We start from the raw sequence: 15,314 nt of genomic DNA on the forward strand, positions 1-15,314 counted from the left end.
TCAATTTACTTTGCCACTCACCCATATAGTGTTCTCTTATATAATAAGAAAACGCACTTTTATTTTCATTATATGGATATATTGCCTTCCTCATATTTGCCACACCACCTATAGTAGTTTTTGGACACGCTGTCTCCCATTCGGGTATATTCAATTTACTTTGCCACTCACCCATATAGTGTTCTCTTATATAATAAGAAAACGCACTTTTATTTTCATTATATGGATATATTGCCTTCCTCATATTTGCCACACCACCTATAGTAGTTTTTGGACACGCTGTCTCCCATTCGGGTATATTCAATTCTCTTTGCCACTCACCCTTATAGTATTCTCTTATTTAATAAGAATACTAAAATACTTCTCATATTATAGATGTAATCTATTAACTTCTCAATATCCATACGGTTTATGTATGGTATTGACAAAATCCTATGCATTTGCATAAGATTTATTTTGCCACAATTTATAGTACTAGTGCCGCCCTCACTAGGTATAAATATCTCATTTCGCTAGTAGTGTATGGGCAAATTCTACTAGCTATTCTCATAAATATGTCACTTATATGCCATATCTATACAATTCATGCACTTTTATATGTATATTTGCTATATTATACATTATTATGCCTTATAGGTATTATACCTATAAGCCACATCCATACGATTGCTTAATATAAATATATGTATAATTTTTTATACATATTTTTTTTTTATTTATGTATGGTTTTTTATTCATATCCATATACTGTATTCACTTTTATATGGATATGATTGGCGTTTTATATAGTATTGACAAAATCATAAGTTTGACCAATACGAGGAGAGGTCCGCCAACGACCACCTCCCTATAGGTGTTTTTGGACACGCTGTCTCCCATTCGACTGCTTACTATACTAGGGGCTACCCGCTCCGTATGATATTCTCTCATATAACAAGAGAATGCAAGAAATATTCGTATTTTATGAATATAATCCATTTATTTTTCAATATCCATACGTTTTACTTAGTTTTTTGTACGGTATTGACAAAATCCTATGCATTTGCATAATATTTATTTTGCCACAATTTATAGTACTAGTGCCGCCCTCACTAGGTATAAATATCTCATTTCGCTAGTAGTGTATGGGGAAATTCTACTAGCTATTCTCATAAATATGTCACTTATATGCCATATCTATACAATTCATGCACTTTTATATGTATATTTGCTATATTATACATTATTATGCCTTATAGGTATTATACCTATAAGCCACATCCATACGATTGCTTAATATAAATATATGTATAATTTTTTATACATATTTTTTTTTTATTTTTGTATGGTTTTTTATTCATATCCATATACTGTATTCAATTTTATATGGATATGATTGGCGTTTTATATAGTATTGACAAAATCATAAGTTTGACCAATACGAGGAGAGGTCCGCCAACGACCACCTCCCTATAGGTGTTTTTGGACACGCTGTCTCCCATTCGACTGCTTACTATACTAGGGGCTACCCGCTCCGTATGATATTCTCTCATATAACAAGAGAATGCAAGAAATATTCGTATTTTATGAATATAATCCATTTATTTTTCAATATCCATACGTTTTACTTAGTTTTTTGTACGGTATTGACAAAATCCTATGCATTTGCATAAGATTTATTTTGCCACAATTTATAGTACTAGTGCCGCCCTCACTAGGTATAAATATCTCATTTCGCTAGTAGTGTATGGGCAAATTCTACTAGCTATTCTCATAAATATGTCACTTATATGCCATATCTATACAATTCATGCACTTTTATATGTATATTTGCTATATTATACATTATTATGCCTTATAGGTATTATACCTATAAGCCACATCCATACGATTGCTTAATATAAATATATGTATAATTTTTTATACATATTTTTTTTTATTTATGTATGGTTTTTTATTCATATCCATATACTGTATTCACTTTTATATGGATATGATTGGCGTTTTATATAGTATTGACAAAATCATAAGTTTGACCAATACGAGGAGAGGTCCGCCAACGACCACCTCCCTATAGGTGTTTTTGGACACGCTGTCTCCCATTCGACTGCTTACTATACTAGGGGCTACCCGCTCCGTATGATATTCTCTCATATAACAAGAGAATGCAAGAAATATTCGTATTTTATGAATATAATCCATTTATTTTTCAATATCCATACGTTTTACTTAGTTTTTTGTACGGTATTGACAAAATCCTATGCATTTGCATAAGATTTATTTTGCCACAATTTATAGTACTAGTGCCGCCCTCACTAGGTATAAATATCTCATTTCGCTAGTAGTGTATGGGCAAATTCTACTAGCTATTCTCATAAATATGTCACTTATATGCCATATCTATACAATTCATGCACTTTTATATGTATATTTGCTATATTATACATTATTATGCCTTATAGGTATTATACCTATAAGCCACATCCATACGATTGCTTAATATAAATATATGTATAATTTTTTATACATATTTTTTTTTATTTATGTATGGTTTTTTATTCATATCCATATACTGTATTCACTTTTATATGGATATGATTGGCGTTTTATATAGTATTGACAAAATCATAAGTTTGACCAATACGAGGAGAGGTCCGCCAACGACCACCTCCCTATAGGTGTTTTTGGACACGCTGTCTCCCATTCGACTGCTTACTATACTAGGGGCTGCCCGCTCCGTATGATATTCTCTCGTATAACAAGAGAATGCAAGAAATATTCGTATTTTATGAATATAATCCATTTATTTTTCAATATCCATACGTTTTACTTAGTTTTTTGTACGGTATTGACAAAATCCTATGCATTTGCATAAGATTTATTTTGCCACAATTTATAGTACTAGTGCCGCCCTCACTAGGTATAAATATCTCATTTCGCTAGTAGTGTATGGGCAAATTCTACTAGCTATTCTCATAAATGCCTTCTTTATGCCATATCTATACAATTTATGCACTTTTATATGTATATTTGCTAATATTATACATTATTATGCCTTATAGGTATTATACCTATAAGCCATATACATACGATTTCATTTTTTTATTTATATATGGTTTTGTATTTATAACCATATACCGTATTTACTTTTATAAGGATATGATTGGCGTTTTATATAGTATTGACAAAATTATAAGTTTGACAAACACTTTTTTAAGTCTTTTAGTTAAAATTGTCATTTTTAATTGACTATCTAAACACTAGATATATTTGCACATGGAGCAAAGAGTATAAAAATTGGTCGCGTCACTAATAATATCGCGATACATTTTTACTACCATCAAAATACCACATACGTTTATATGTCCTCTTTATTTAATTTGGTTTCTAAACCTCAGGAATAGTTTTAATTATATGTGCGCTCTAAGTTGAATGAATTTCTTGAATCTCTTTACTTGAATTTCTAAGACTTAAAAATATTTATAAATAGATGTCCTATTGCATAATATTTTTTTATCGCTTCACTTATAAAATAACGATCCTGCCTTTCTACCTTTGAATAAACATTCATATAAACATGGAGAAAAAAACGTTCGCGTCACTAACAGTATGTGACGATAAAATTTTGCTAACATTAAAAGGAACATATTTTTATATGTCAACTCTTAGTTGAATTGGTCTATTGCTTAAGATTCTAGACCTTAGGAATATTTTTATATTATATGTTTGCCAATCTTCGCGTCACTAAAAAGATGACGATTCATATTGTTATTATTAGATGGTCGAGTTGTACTTATATTGATATGTTAATCAAATTGGTCTCTTACTTGAAAATCTAGACCTTAGGAATATTTTTATATTATATGTTTGCCAATCTTCGCGTCACTAATAAGATGACGATTCATATTGTTATTATTAGATGGTCGAGTTGTACTTATATTGATATGTTAATCAAATTGGTCTCTTACTTGAAAATCTAGACCTTAGGAATATTTGTATATTATATGTTTGCCAATCTTCGCGTCAGTAATAAGATGACGATTCATATTGTTATTATTAGATGGTCGAGTTGTACTTATATTGATATGTTAATCAAATTGGTCTCTTACTTGAAAATCTAGACCTTAGGAATATTTTTATATTATATGTTTGCCAATCTTCGCGTCACTAATAAGATGACGATTCATATTGTTATTATTAGATGGTCGAGTTGTACTTATATTGATATGTTAATCAAATTGGTCTCTTACTTGAAAATCTAGACCTTAGGAATATTTTTATATTATATGTTTGCCAATCTTCGCGTCACTAATAAGATGACGATTCATATTGTTATTATTAGATGGTCGAGTTGTACTTATATTGATATGTTAATCAAATTGGTCTCTTACTTGAAAATCTAGACCTTAGGAATATTTTTATATTATATGTTTGCCAATCTTCGCGTCACTAATAAGATGACGATTCATATTGTTATTATTAGATGGTCGAGTTGTACTTATATTGATATGTTAATCAAATTGGTCTCTTACTTGAAAATCTAGACCTTAGGAATATTTTTATATTATATGTTTGCCAATCTTCGCGTCACTAATAAGATGACGATTCATATTGTTATTATTAGATGGTCGAGTTGTACTTATATTGATATGTTAATCAAATTGGTCTCTTACTTGAAAATCTAGACCTTAGGAATATTTTTATATTATATGTTTGCCAATCTTCGCGTCACTAATAAGATGACGATTCATATTATTATTAGATGGTCGAGTTGTACTTATATTGATATGTTAATCAAATTGGTCTCTTACTTGAAAATCTAGACCTTAGGAATATTTTTATATTATATGTTTGCCAATCTTCGCGTCACTAATAAGATGACGATTCATATTGTTATTATTAGATGGTCGAGTTGTACTTATATTGATATGTTAATCAAATTGGTCTCTTACTTGAAAATCTAGACCTTAGGAATATTTTTATATTATATGTTTGCCAATCTTCGCGTCACTAATAAGATGACGATTCATATTGTTATTATTAGATGGTCGAGTTGTACTTATATTGATATGTTAATCAAATTGGTCTCTTACTTGAAAATCTAGACCTTAGGAATATTTTTATATTATATGTTTGCCAATCTTCGCGTCACTAATAAGATGACGATTCATATTGTTATTATTAGATGGTCGAGTTGTACTTATATTGATATGTTAATCAAATTGGTCTCTTACTTGAAAATCTAGACCTTAGGAATATTTTTATATTATATGTTTGCCAATCTTCGCGTCACTAATAAGATGACGATTCATATTGTTATTATTAGATGGTCGAGTTGTACTTATATTGATATGTTAATCAAATTGGTCTCTTACTTGAAAATCTAGACCTTAGGAATGTAATATATAAAGGATTAAAAATTCGCCACAAAGCCAAGCAAACAATCAATGCATACAAATAGATTGTTGGTTGAACTTTATATAAGAAGTTCAACACAACAAATAAATTATGCAATTTTATTATCGAATCATCAAGCAAAGGATAAGCTTCAGTGGATCGCAGTATGGCAGCTGCTCAACCACTTACAACACCTTGCCTGTTACAAAAGTCGTTTACAATTGATTCTAGGCTTTGTCATTGTATTAAATAATGCTTTTATATGTAACTAGCGCGGCATCAGGTGATCAAAGATCCTCCCAATTTACTATGTTACAAATTACATTGGCATCACATCCATTGTCGTTTAAAAAGTAAATTATAAACTTTAAATGGTTTAGAAGCCATACAATGCAAATTGCCCCTTATTTATCCTTGCAGTCCAGCACGGATACGACCTTAGAGGCGTTCAGGCATAATCCAACGGACGTAGCGTCATACCACTGTTCGCTCGAACAAGTATTGTGCCATTGGTCCGTACCTGCGGTTCCTCTCGTACTACGCAGGAATGCTGTCGCAACAACGTTTTGTCATTAGTAGGGTAAAACTAACCTGTCTCACGACGGTCTAAACCCAGCTCACGTTCCCTTGCATGGGTGAACAATCCAACGCTTGGTGAATTTTGCTTCACAATGATAGGAAGAGCCGACATCGAAGGATCAAAAAGCGACGTCGCTATGAACGCTTGGCCGCCACAAGCCAGTTATCCCTATGGTAACTTTTCTGACACCTCTTGTTAAAAACTCTTTAAACCAAAAGGATCGATAGGCCGAGCTTTTGCTGTCCCTGTGTGTACTGAACACCGAGATCAAGTCAGCATTTGCCCTTTTGCTCTATGTGTGGTTTCTGTCCGCACTGAGCTGGCCTTGGGACACCTCCGTTATTATTTGAGAGATGTACCGCCCCAGTCAAACTCCCTACCTGGCAATGTCCTTGAATTGGATCATACCTGAGTAATTGGAGTTATACCAAATTTTCAAATCAAAAATACATAAATGCACCGTTTTATTAAAGAATTTGTTTGCGATTATATAACAAACTCGTGATACTTTGATCAAGAAGCTTGCATCAAAACCCAATACCATAAGATATAATAAATATATCCGTATAATGGCTAGGAAATGATACACGTTCCATTTAATCAAGTAAGTAAGGAAACAATAAGAGTAGTGGTATTTCATTGGCGATACCAAACCGAGGTCTAATATCTCCCACTTATTCTACACCTCTTATGTCTCCTTACACTGCCAGATTAGAGTCAAGCTCAAAAGGGTCTTCTTTCCCCGCTAATTATTCCAAGCCCGTTCCCTTGGCTGTGGTTTCGCTAGATAGTAGATAGGGACAGTAGGAATCTCGTTAATCCATTCATGCGCGTCACTAATTAGATGACGAGGCATTTGGCTACCTTAAGAGAGTCATAGTTACTCCCGCCGTTGACCCGCGCTTACTTGAATTTCTTCACTTTGACATTCAGAGCACTGGGCAGAAATCACATTGTGTCAACACCCGCTAGGGCCATCACAATGCTTTGTTTTAATTAGACAGTCGGATTCCCCAAGTCCGTGCCAGTTCTGAATTGATTGTTAATTGATAATCGTTATAATTAATAAGAACTAATTGGTTTAACCCAATTAGTATTCTTAAAAATTTTAGCAAGAAAGTTCCACAATTGGCTACGTAACTAAACTATCCGGGGAACAAGTAACTAACATAAATGCTAGAAACTCTATTTACCCAGAACGAGCACATAAACCATGTTATTGTTTCCCAATCAAGCCCGACTATCTCAATCTTCAGAGCCAATCCTTATCCCGAAGTTACGGATCTAATTTGCCGACTTCCCTTACCTACATTATTCTATCGACTAGAGACTCTTCACCTTGGAGACCAGCTGCGGATATTGGTACGGCCTGTTGAGAAGTTTGCGTGTCCCCACCATAAATTTTCAAGGTCCGAGGAGAAAATATCGACACAACAGTATATGTCATGCTCTTCTAGCCCATCTACCATATCTCTCTGCGAAAGACTTCCATGGTAGTACGGCTATAAAACAGAAAAGAAAACTCTTCCGATATCTCTCGACGGCTTCTTTATGGTCGTTCCTGTTGCCAGGATGAGCACGAGGCCCATATTTAATAACAAACGGATACTCAACAGGTTACGGAATTGGAACCGTATTCCCTTTCGTTCAAAATTATTCAAGTATATTAATTTAGCTAGATTTTATATAATATATATATTTGTTTGGCATTTGTATTTTACTTGAAAATTTTCGGCTTTCGCCTTGAACTTAGGACCGACTAACTCGTGATCAACCACTGTTCACACGAAACCCTTCTCCACTTCAGTCCTCCAAGGTCTCATTCGATTATTTGCTACTACCACCAAGATCTGTACCAATGGCAGCTCCATGCAGGCTTACGCCAAACACTTCTACGCATACCATTGTACCTTCCTACTCACTAAAGTTTCAAAATTTATATTACAAGTAATATAAATCATCTACTTTAGCGGTAATGTATAGGTATACAACTTAAGCGCCATCCATTTTAAGGGCTAGTTGCTTCGGCAGGTGAGTTGTTACACACTCCTTAGCGGATTTCGACTTCCATGATCACCGTCCTGCTGTTTTAAGCAACCAACGCCTTTCATGGTATCTGCATGAGTTGTTAATTTGGGCACCGTAACATTACGTTTGGTTCATCCCACAGCGCCAGTTCTGCTTACCAAAAGTGGCCCACTGGGCACATTATATCATAACCTTGAACTTCATATCAAGAAAGTTAAGGTTCTTACCCATTTAAAGTTTGAGAATAGGTTAAGATCGTTTCGACCCTAAGGCCTCTAATCATTCGCTTTACCAGATAAGATTATTTTATATAATATTAAAATGCACCAGCTATCCTGAGGGAAACTTCGGAAGGAACCAGCTACTAGATGGTTCGATTGGTCTTTCGCCCCTATACTCAATTCTGACAATCGATTTGCACGTCAGAACTGTTTCGGTCTTCCATCAGGGTTTCCCCTGACTTCAACCTGATCAAGTATAGTTCACCATCTTTCGGGTCACAGCATATATGCTCAAGGTACGTTCCAGTTAGAGGCATAAATAATATAAATATCATTATACATAACTATATAGAACGCCCCGGGATTGTGTTAATTAGCTATAAATAGTTAAAAAACTAATCCCATTATTAGTCAAGTTAATTACGCTATTAGGTTTATATCCCAATAACTTGCACATATGTTAGACTCCTTGGTCCGTGTTTCAAGACGGGTCCCGAAGGTATCCTGAATCTTTCGCATTGTTAATCCTACAAGTGCATATAATAAACACAAAAATCAATGATAATTATGCCATTATATAATTCCGAAAAATTAACGCACTGTATTCATATAAATCTATCAGCACTTTATCAAATTAATAACATTTATTCTGTGTTAAAATGCAAGCAAATTAATTTGAATAAACTATAAGTTATATTTTATGATAAATTTGGTATGCTAATAGATTACAATGTCCTTATATGGAAAAAATGCACACTATTATCATAATATTGTTTAAATATTACAATTCTAATGATGAATTTTCCATAACGGATATTCAGGTTCATCGGGCTTAACCTCTAAGCAGTTTCACGTACTGTTTAACTCTCTATTCAGAGTTCTTTTCAACTTTCCCTCACGGTACTTGTTTACTATCGGTCTCATGGTTATATTTAGTTTTAGATGGAGTTTACCACCCACTTAGTGCTGCACTATCAAGCAACACGACTCTTTGGAAACATCATCTAGTAATCATTAACGTTATACGGGCCTGGCACCCTCTATGGGTAAATGGCCTCATTTAAGAAGGACTTAAATCGTTAATTTCTCATACTAGAATATTGACGCTCCATACACTGCATCTCACATTTGCCATATAGACAAAGTGACTTAGTGCTGAACTGATTTCTTTTCGCTCGCCGCTACTAAGAAAATCCTTGTTAGTTTCTTTTCCTCCCCTAATTAATATGCTTAAATTCAGGGGGTAGTCCCATATGAGTTGAGGTTGTGTATAACTTTTATATGCAATTAATTCTTTATATATAATGATAAAACATTTTATTAAATTCGTTATATTAATAATATCTGTATATAAATGGCATTTGTTTGATTTAACGAATCAACGAAGAACAATAATATTGTCAACGGTTTTCTATTTTCTAATCATTAATAAGAGACAATTCTAGATAAATTTTTATGCTAGACATTTCTCAGTATCATTTGATTGAAAAAGAAAATATTTCTCTTCGTTTTTCACATTCAAATTATTTACTAATGTGAGATAATGTTTTTCATATATTTTTTAATATTATGAATAAAATAATTAAATTATTATTATCCAATAATATACCATATGCTTATAAAATTTCATTATAAAATTTGTATAAGCAACTTAATTAGCATAGTCTTACAACCCTCAACCATATGTAGTCCAAGCAGCACTATAAAATTAATTAAAGTACATAACAGCATGGACTGCGATATGCGTTCAAAATGTCGATGTTCATGTGTCCTGCAGTTCACACGATGACGCACAGTTTGCTGCGTTCTTCATCGACCCATGAGCCGAGTGATCCACCGCTTAGAGTTTTATAAATTGGTTTCTTAATTTTGTCAAATATGTTTTTATTGAAAGAAATTAAAAATACACCATTTTACTGGCATATATCAATTCCTTCAATAAATTTATTTTTATACCTAAAACGAATGCTGCGAAATGTCTTAGTTTTATATAACCAATATATATCAAAGTATTTCTTTTTAAATTGCATTTATTGTAAATAAATATATATATATATATATTAATACTTTTTTAGCGATATAAATTGAAATTTATATAAAACATTAACCTGTATAAAACCAGGTACAACATTGTACATTTTAGGTTGTTGCATTATCCAATGTATGCGCATAACTGAGATGAACAATACATATCGCAACGCGTGTATATTATGGTCCATATACACACAGTATTTTAATTGTGTTTATATACAATAATAATTTAATATTATTATTTTAATAATTCGATTTGCTTGTTCGAATTTTTATTTGTTTGTTTTGGCTGCTTATTATTTCTCTCATATGTATTAAATACAATATATAATTTTAATATTTGCATTATTTCGATTTGCTTGTTCGAAATTTCATTTGATCTATATTAGATCATATACATTTTGGCAATTCATATTTTATTTGTATTACTATAATGTATTTATTATAATATAAACAAATATTTTATTAACGGTAAGGATATACAATAATAATTTAATATTATTATTTTAATAATTCGATTTGCTTGTTCGAATTTTTATTTGTTTGCTTTGGCTGCTTATTATTTCTCTCATATGTATTAAATACAATATATAATTTTAATATTTGCATTATTTCGATTTGCTTGTTCGAAATTTTATTTGATCTATATTAGATCTCATATACATTTTGGCAATTCATATTTTATTTGTATTATTATAATGTATTTATTATAATATAAACAAATATTTTATTAACGGTAAGGATATACAATAATAATTTAATATTATTATTTTAATAATTCGATTTGCTTGTTCGAATTTTTATTTGTTTGCTTTGGCTGCTTATTAATTTCTCTCATATGTATTAAATACAATATATAATTTTAATATTTGCATTATTTCGATTTGCTTGTTCGAAATTTCATTTGATCTATAATAGATCTCATATACATTTTGGCAATTCATATTTTATTTGTAATACTATAATGTATTTATTATAATATAAACAAATATTTTATTAACGGTAAGGATATTAAAACATTAATGATCCTTCCGCAGGTTCACCTACGGAAACCTTGTTACGACTTTTACTTCCTCTAAATAATCAAGTTCGGTCAACTTTTGCGAAACAACCGTAACACGCAAGGCGTCACAGTGATCACGTCCGGAGACCTCACTAAATAATTCAATCGGTAGTAGCGACGGGCGGTGTGTACAAAGGGCAGGGACGTAATCAATGCGAGTTAATGACTCACACTTACTGGGAATTCCAAGTTCATGTGAACAGTTTCAGTTCACAATCCCAAGCATGAAAGTGGTTCAGCGGTTTACCCGGACCTCTCGGTCTAGGAAATACACGTTGATACTTTCATTGTAGCGCGCGTGCAGCCCAGGACATCTAAGGGCATCACAGACCTGTTATTGCTCAATCTCATTATTGCTAGACGCAATTTGTCCATTTAAGAAGCTAGTGTCCTTATAATGGGACAAACCAACAGGTACGGCTCCACTTATATAAACACATTCAAACACAATAAACATTTTACTGCCACCATGAATGAAGGCTATATAAGCTTCAACACCATAATCCTGAAGATATCTATTTAATATATTTGAGTCTCGTTCGTTATCGGAATTAACCAGACAAATCACTCCACGAACTAAGAACGGCCATGCACCACCACCCATAGATTCGAGAAAGAGCTATCAATCTGTCTTACACACTTATGTTCGGACCTGGTAAGTTTTCCCGTGTTGAGTCAAATTAAGCCGCAGGCTCCACTCCTGGTGGTGCCCTTCCGTCAATTCCTTTAAGTTTCAGCTTTGCAACCATACTTCCCCCGGAGCCCAAAAGCTTTGGTTTCCCGGGAAGCGACTGAGAGAGCCATAAAAGTAGCTACACCCAATTGCTAGCTGGCATCGTTTATGGTTAGAACTAGGGCGGTATCTGATCGCCTTCGAACCTCTAACTTTCGTTCTTGATTAATGAAAACATCTTTGGCAAATGCTTTCGCTTAAGTTAGTCTTACGACGGTCCAAGAATTTCACCTCTCGCGTCGTAATACTAATGCCCCCAAACTGCTTCTATTAATCATTACCTCTTGATCTGAAAACCAATGAAAGCAGAACAGAGGTCTTATTTCATTATCCCATGCACAGAATATTCAGGCATTTGAAGCCTGCTTTAAGCACTCTAATTTGTTCAAAGTAATTGTACCGGCCCACAATAACACTCGTTTAAGAGCACTAATGCAGGTTTTTAAATAGGAGGAACATATGAAAAAATACAAGTATCTAAGCACATGTAAGAACTCCACCGGTAATACGCTTACATACATAAAGGTATAGTACTAACCACAATTGTAAGTTGTACTACCCGTATGAAGCACAAGTTCAACTACGAACGTTTTAACCGCAACAACTTTAATATACGCTATTGGAGCTGGAATTACCGCGGCTGCTGGCACCAGACTTGCCCTCCAATTGGTCCTTGTTAAAGGATTTAAAGTGTACTCATTCCAATTACAGGGCCTCGGATATGAGTCCTGTATTGTTATTTTTCGTCACTACCTCCCCGAGCTGGGAGTGGGTAATTTACGCGCCTGCTGCCTTCCTTAGATGTGGTAGCCGTTTCTCAGGCTCCCTCTCCGGAATCGAACCCTGATTCCCCGTTACCCGTTGCAACCATGGTAGTCCTAGATACTACCATCAAAAGTTGATAGGGCAGACATTTGAAAGATCTGTCGTCGGTACAAGACCATACGATCTGCATGTTATCTAGAGTTCAACCAATATAACGATCTTGCGATCGCTTGGTTTTAGCCTAATAAAAGCACATGTTCCATAAGGTTCATGTTTTAATTGCATGTATTAGCTCTAGAATTACCACAGTTATCCAAGTAACTGTTAACGATCTAAGGAACCATAACTGATATAATGAGCCTTTTGCGGTTTCACTTTTAATTCGTGTGTACTTAGACATGCATGGCTTAATCTTTGAGACAAGCATATAACTACTGGCAGGATCAACCAGAATAATGTTTTTATTCATATTTCATTCATATTTTTTGAATAGAAATTAGCAATATATATGTTGTTATAGATTTTATTTCTATCGAATACGGCCATTTTTATATAGCATTCGTATACGTTTGTTTTCCAATTTATACTTGTTTCGCCACTAATAATAACAAGTTTTTATTGATGTCAAAAAGAATCATATTCTTTATAAACACAATATTTATTTTTCATATATTTTCTTTATATATGCACATTTCATTCTAAAATATCATTTTTGTTCGACATACATAATATATTGTATCCACACATGTACAATTTTTGTTTAACCAATATAAGATATTGAGTTAATCATTTGTATTTTGACGATAAATTTAAAATTTATCTATATATATCCATATAAGTCTCTGGTAATATATAAAATAGAACCGAGTGTATATATATAATTATTACTACTATATTTATTTCTTAAATAATATATACTTATATATTATTTATATATATACTCTTTATTATATATTATATAATTTCTTAAATAACTCTCTTAATAGCTATTTTTTATTATCAACAATATAAGTTGATATTAATATTGAAAATGTATTCATAATTACATTTTTATATTTCTTTGGTAGACTTTTATGTACTATTATTATTTAATAATACACATATAATATAAATCATGTTAGCCTACCTCCTAAAATTAACGATAAAATTCGGAAACAATTTGTTATTCTATGTACAATAGAAACTTGGCCTTTGTTTCAACGTTATTATCTTTGGGCTTAAAATATTAACCGCGGAGCCAAGTCTCGTATTCAAATAAATGAATAAAGAAACAAATTTGACGGATAATATCTTCTCTACTGACATATGTCAATAGCAGACGGCCGGCCCATTGACCATCCTATAGTAGTTTTTGGACACGCTGTCTCCCATTCGGGTATATTCAATTTACTTTGCCACTCACCCATATAGTGTTCTCTTATATAATAAGACAACGCACTTTTATATTCATTATATGGATATATTGCCTTCCTCATATTTGCCACACCACCTATAGTAGTTTTTGGACACGCTGTCTCCCATTCGGGTATATTCAATTTACTTTGCCACTCACCCATATAGTGTTCTCTTATATAATAAGAAAACGCACTTTTATTTTCATTATATGGATATATTGCCTTCCTCATATTTGCCACACCACCTATAGTAGTTTTTGGACACGCTGTCTCCCATTCGGGTATATTCAATTTACTTTGCCACTCACCCATATAGTGTTCTCTTATATAATAAGAAAACGCACTTTTATTTTCATTATATGGATATATTGCCTTCCTCATATTTGCCACACCACCTATAGTAGTTTTTGGACACGCTGTCTCCCATTCGGGTATATTCAATTCTCTTTGCCACTCACCCTTATAGTATTCTCTTATTTAATAAGAATACTAAAATACTTCTCATATTATAGATGTAATCTATTAACTTCTCAATATCCATACGGTTTATGTATGGTATTGACAAAATCCTATGCATTTGCATAAGATTTATTTTGCCACAATTTATAGTACTAGTGCCGCCCTCACTAGGTATAAATATCTCATTTCGCTAGTAGTGTATGGGCAAATTCTACTAGCTATTCTCATAAATATGTCACTTATATGCCATATCTATACAATTCATGCACTTTTATATGTATATTTGCTATATTATACATTATTATGCCTTATAGGTATTATACCTATAAGCCACATCCATACGATTGCTTAATATAAATATATGTATAATTTTTTATACATATTTTTTTTTTATTTATGTATGGTTTTTTATTCATATCCATATACTGTATTCACTTTTATATGGATATGATTGGCGTTTTATATAGTATTGACAAAATCATAAGTTTGACCAATACGAGGAGAGGTCCGCCAACGACCACCTCCCTATAGGTGTTTTTGGACACGCTGTCTCCCATTCGACTGCTTACTATACTAGGGGCTACCCGCTCCGTATGATATTCTCTCATATAACAAGAGAATGCAAGAAATATTCGTATTTTATGAATATAATCCATTTATTTTT

At 32.8% G+C, this 15,314-nt stretch overlaps 3 non-coding genes across 3 annotated transcripts; all 3 read right to left on the reverse strand.

Annotated features, from left to right (window-relative positions):
* Nucleotides 1-5,501: 5,501 nt before the first annotated feature.
* On the reverse strand, nt 5,502-9,472 carry LOC127012319 (large subunit ribosomal RNA). The gene has a single exon (XR_007765821.1). It is a non-coding gene; the product is annotated as a large subunit ribosomal RNA (ribosomal RNA).
* A 402-nt stretch (nt 9,473-9,874) lies between these two features.
* On the reverse strand, nt 9,875-10,053 carry LOC127012323 (5.8S ribosomal RNA). The gene has a single exon (XR_007765824.1). It is a non-coding gene; the product is annotated as a 5.8S ribosomal RNA (ribosomal RNA).
* A 1,203-nt stretch (nt 10,054-11,256) lies between these two features.
* LOC127012316 (small subunit ribosomal RNA) lies at nt 11,257-13,251 on the reverse strand. The gene has a single exon (XR_007765818.1). It is a non-coding gene; the product is annotated as a small subunit ribosomal RNA (ribosomal RNA).
* Nucleotides 13,252-15,314: the final 2,063 nt, after the last annotated feature.

Source organism: Drosophila biarmipes, unplaced genomic scaffold (genome assembly GCF_025231255.1).
Source record: "Drosophila biarmipes strain raj3 unplaced genomic scaffold, RU_DBia_V1.1 ptg000050l, whole genome shotgun sequence".
Lineage (NCBI taxonomy): Eukaryota > Metazoa > Arthropoda > Insecta > Diptera > Drosophilidae > Drosophila > Drosophila biarmipes.